A 5,755-nucleotide genomic window follows, 5' to 3' on the forward strand; every position below is an offset into this window, starting at 1 on the left:
ATGCTGAGTTGAGCCCCTGACAGCTATTGGGGCCAGGGTATGGGGCGGGTGGGGTAAGCTGCTCTGTGAATAAAACACAGTTGTGTTTGTTGCAACAAATTCAGGTAAGAATATCACAAACTAGTTACAGGAAAGCATGTACACTTACAGTGTAGACAAGGTATTCCTGCAAAAGGGAACTGTGCCGAGTCTTTGGTAAATTAGGCCGTCTGTATTTGATTCATCAAATGTTAAATGGATGAAAAACTGGGTAACTGGTGGATTTCAAAAAGTAATTGTAAATGGGGTGCTGGCCCCCTTTGGGGACATTTGGAGAGTAAGGGGTCTTTCAAGGATCTTTCTTGGCCCAACCCTATTCCAAATTACTGACAAAGATGCTGAAGAAAATGTGTCATTCCTGGTTAAAAAAAAAATTTGAGATGACAAAAAAAATCAGTAAAGACAGTTGAGAGGACTTACTTGATTAGGATCTGCAAGTACGTACACTGAAAGACTATTTCTAGAACAGTAGATACCCGTTAGTAGCAACAAATTGGTGCCCTTTTGCTATGTTGTTCTGAAGCTGTTATGGGGAGTGTCCACAAGTCACTAGTAGGTGACTCTTCAATCTAGCAGAAAAAAGCATAATATTCAATAGCAGTAAGGTGAAGTTGTGTAAATTCAGACTAGATGTAAGATACAAGTTTTTAACTGTAAGACTATTAACCTTTGGGACAACTTACCCAAGCTGTAGGGGGTTCGCCATAATTTCAAAGCAAGGCTGCATATCTGTCTAAAGAACAGATGATAGCTTGAAAAGTTCCGAGCTTGGTACCAAGTTTTGTGCATATTCTAGTAAATGAATGGGTGTAGTATAGTATGTATTTTCCAGGGAGTGCTTAGCATTACAGAACATGCATTTTTGTGGGGAGGGGGTAGAATCTAAGACTTGGGGTATGTTGGGGTCACTGCAGCAAAGCCGAGGCAGCTGGGAGCCAGAGTGTATCTAAATTGTGATTGCAGTTACGTAACAGACAGACATTCTGGGTGTGGTTTCCATGCTAGAAGGTGGTTGTCAGCTAATTCAGCAGTGCATTGTAAGACACCCCAGGTGGCAGGGGGTGACACAGCACCACACTGAGACTATGACGTACCATACAATGCAGACCAGACTATAAACTCTGGGGATCCTATGGGGACCACCTCTTTTGTGTACGTATTCAGTGCCTAACTCAGTGGGGTTAGAGCCTCTAGGGGGTACTGCAGTATGAATCCAAGCTATATTTTAGCAGCTTTGTTTGTCAGTCCACCCATCTGCGAGTCCATTTGTTCAAGATCCCCTCCTAAACTAGGCATGTCAAACTCAAAGCCTTCTGAGGACCACAGAAACAAAACTGATAGCTTTCAGGGCCACCAAAGGAAAGGTACTTCTATCACAAAGTCGTCATTATCGCTTGTTTGAGGTATATTTTTAATTTTTTTTCAGGTCTTGTTTGACTAAACTACAACCATTTTAATTGGGAATTTAATACTTAATATGAATTTTATTGTTTTTGCAATGTTATTTGTTTTTGAACTATTAAAATTATAAAAAAAGACACACCTAGTAACAAGGGAAGAAAGAGAGAGAAAACACTGATGACAAAAGCAGACCAGGGAGAAAAGCTAAAACATCACGAAGAAAGGATGGATGGCTTTGCAGAGAACATGCAAAGCCAGGTGTCAGGATGCCTGCATTCTGTGGCTTGCTCTGTATTCTCTGTGCTATCAGTTTCATCATCTCTAAAAATTAGGATAACCTACCACACAGGAAAGTCATGAGTTACCAGCAGGAGATTTGTGGCTGAAAGGAACAACAGCAAGAGTTAAATTAACCAAGTGGTATCTGAGAGGAATGAAGCTGTATGGACTCAGGAAATGAAGCTTGGGGCTGAGAGAAACTGACCACCACCAGCTCACTGGTGGAACACCCCGGTGTTGTGTCATGAAGGGTACACCAGAGTCGGAACATTTCCATTGCACGAAGTTTGCTTTGTCAATCATTGTGAGCAGGTTTGAATGATGCTTTGGCTGATTGTATGTATTTCCATCTCACCTTTGTACAGAGTGGGTACAACACGGTGAAACCCCCCTCCCCCGGCCCCAAGAGCAGCCTGTCTCCCCATGTGGAGGTTGGAGATTCCCCTTCTCCCCACCCGCTTTCAGTGGACCATAGAAGACCTCACAATCCAGCATTTTTTTTCCTGCATAGAGGAAGCAGGGAGAGAGGAGAGGGCACTGGGTGGGACTGGGTGGCTCCCAGGAGGGGCAGAAGTGAGGGGGAGAGAGACCAGGTCAGGATCTCACTGCTTCTGTGGCTGTTGTCCAAAGTCCAGAAAGGACATTTCCTTTCAGCTCCACCAAAGGAGAAACAGTGCACTCCCCTCCCCCTCTTAAGCCCCCTCCCCACCTTCCAGTTTACGGTGCACTCCCCCCGCCCTGCCCCCCAGTTTCTCTGCACTTCCTTCTCAGACATTCTGGGGTTAACACTGCGATCCCCACTGCGCTGTGCTCTCCCCCTCTTTCAGACTCCAGTTTGTATCCCCCACACTGTGGTGCAGCCCCCATTGCACCAGGCTCTCAGGCCCCATGAGACTTGTACTGCCCCCAAAAGCACTACCCACAGGCTCCCCAGGGTTTGCCCTGTGCCCACCTGCACTCGCTCCCCATATAACTCTGCCCACACTCCTTGGCTGCCTCTTCCCATGCTCCCCACAGTTCCCTACCGTCGTCTGCCTCAGGCAGGCATCCCTCTCTGCCTCGGCCAATGGGGTTTCGCCATCCCTCTCCTTAGAGTGGTCACACACCCTTCTGTGGGGCACACAAGCAGCAGAGCACAGGGTAACACCGATCCTGCCTTCCTGGGCTGTCCATGTCCGGCGAATGCACATTAAAACCCTGGGCTCCCTGGGGTTTTAAAAACATGCACTGGACATGGACAGCCTGAGGAGCTGGCACTCGTGTGTCCCACTCCCTGCTGCTCACGTGCGCCAGAGAAGGGTGTGTGACTGGGCAGGCTGCACCAAGCTGCTTTATGACCATCTAGTTGTGGGCTGCAAAAAAATTGGTTGGCCATGTGTTAGACATGGCTGTCCTGAAAGGTCAGTGCCAGGACCACCACACTTGGCATGCAGCTTCTTCTTATCATAAAGCAAGGCTTGGGTTTGGCTGATGTAAGATCACAGAATCACAGGGCTGGAAGGGACCTCAGGAGGTCATCTAGTCCAGCCCCCTGCTTCAAGCAGGATCATCCCCAACTAAGTCATCCCAGCCAGGACCTTGTCAAGCTGGGACTTAAAACCCTGGAGGGATGGCAAATCCACCACCTCTCGAGGAAGTAGTTTTTTCCTAATATCCATCTTACACCTGTCCCTCTTCAACTTCAGACCATTGCTCCTTGTTCTGCCATGTGACACCACTGAGAACAGTTTCTCACCCTCCTCTTTAGAGCTCCCCTTCAGGAAGTTGAAGGCTGCCATTAAATCACCTCTAAGTCTTCTCTTCTGTAACTAAACAAGCCCAAATCCCTCAGCCTCTCCCCATAGGTCTTGTGCTCCAGCCCCTTAATTTTTGTTGCTCTTCGCTGAACCTGCTCCAGCAAATCCACATCCTTTTTATACTGGGGGGCCCAAAACTGGACACAATATTCCAGATGTGGCCTCACCACTGCCAAATAAAGAGGAATAACTACTTCTCTAGATCTGCTCAAAATGCTCCTCCTAATGCACCCCAGTATGCTGTTAGCTTTCTTGGCTACAAGGGCACACTGTATACTCATATCCAGCCTTTCATCCACTATAACCCCTAGGTCCCTTTCCATCGTACTGCTGCTGAGCCAGTTGGTCCCCAGCCTGTAACAATGCTTGGGATTCTTCTGCCCCAGGAAGATGTAATCAGACCACTTGCATTCATGAATGGGACTGTGACATATCCCATGTGAAAATGTAAATAAGTAATTTGCAATCATTGTTTTATTGTTAAAAAAGATAAACTGTGTGAATTTGAAAGACAGAAGTCTTTAAAATCTCACCCTAAGAACATAAGAACATAAGAATGGCCATACTGGGTCAGACCAAAGGTCCATCAAGCCCAGCATCCCATCTGCCGACGGTGGCCAATGCCAGGCGCCCCAGAGAAGGAGAACAGAAGACAAGTGATTTATCTCCTGCCATCCATCTCCTGCCCTTGTTATGAAGGCTAGGGCACCATACTTTATCCCTGGCTAATAGCCATTTATGGACCTGACCTGCAAAAATTTATCAAGCTCTTTTTTAAACCCTAATAGAGTCCTGGCCTTCACAGCCGCCTCGGGCAAGGAGTTCCACAGGTTGACTGTGCGCTGTGTGAAGAAAAATTTCCTTTTATTAGTTTTGAACCCACTACCCATCAATTTCATTTGGTGTCCCCTAGTTCTTGTATTATGGGAAAAGGTAAATAATTTTTCTATATTCACTTTCTCCACACCATTCATGATTTTATATACCTCTATCATATCGCCCCTCAATCACCTCTTTTCCAAACTGAAAAGTCCCAGTCTCTCTAGCCTCTCCCCATATGGGACCCTTTCCAAGCCCCTAATCATCTTAGTCGCCCTTTTCTGAACCTTTTCTAATGCCAATATATCTTTTTTGAGGTGAGGAGACCACATCTGCACGCAGTACTCGAGATGTGGGCGTACCATAGTTTTATATAGGGGAAGTATGATATCTTTTGTCTTATTATCGATCCCTTTTTTAATAATTCCTAACATCCTATTTGCCTTACTAACTGCCGCTGCACACTGCGTGGATGTCTTCAGAGAACTATCCACTATAACTCCAAGATCCCTTTCCTGATCTGTCGTAGCTAAATTTGACCCCATCATGTAGTACGTGTAATTTGGGTTATTTTTTCCAACATGCATTACCTTACACTTACCCACATTAAATTTCATTTGCCATTTTGCTGCCCAATCACTCAGTTTGCTGAGATCTTTTTGTAGTTCTTCACAATCCCTTTTGGTTTTGACTGTCCTGAACAACTTGGTGTCATCTGCAAACTTTGCCACCTCACTGCTTACCTCATTTTCCAGATCATTGATGAACAAGTTGAACAGGATCGGTCCCAGGACTGAGCCCTGGGGAACACCACTAGTTACCCCCCTCCATTGTGAAAATTTACCATTTATTCCCACCCTTTGTTTTCTGTCTTTTAACCAATTCCCGATCCATGAAAGGACCTTTCCTCCTATCCCATGACCACCTAATTTACATAAAAAGCCTTTGGTGTGGGACCGTGTCAAAGGCTTTCTGGAAATCTAGGTATATTATGTCCACTGGGTGCCCCTTGTCCGCATGTTTATTAACCCCTTCAAAGAATTCTAATAGATTAGACAGACACGACTTCCCTCTGCAGAAACCATGCTGACTTTTGCCCAACAATTCGTGCTCTTCTATGTGCCTTGCAATTTTACTCTTTACTAGTGTTTCTACTAATTTGCCTGGTACTGATGTTAAACTTATCGGTCTATAATTGCCAGGATCTCCTCTAGAGCCTTTTTTACTCCTTAAGCCACTCTGGCAAATCTGAGTCGTTAAATGATTATTGGGTTTCTTGCCAGAACAGTTGATGAGCAGAGCAATCAAGTAAGTTGTACAGAATGGCTGGAGAAGCTGGGCATTGGCCCTTTCATTTGTTTCATGACTCCCCCCCCCCCCCCCCCCCCCCCCCCCCCCGCACCCCTTACCCTGACACCCAA

This window comes from Carettochelys insculpta, chromosome 10 (assembly GCF_033958435.1).
Source record: "Carettochelys insculpta isolate YL-2023 chromosome 10, ASM3395843v1, whole genome shotgun sequence".
NCBI classification, from domain to species: Eukaryota; Metazoa; Chordata; order Testudines; family Carettochelyidae; genus Carettochelys; species Carettochelys insculpta.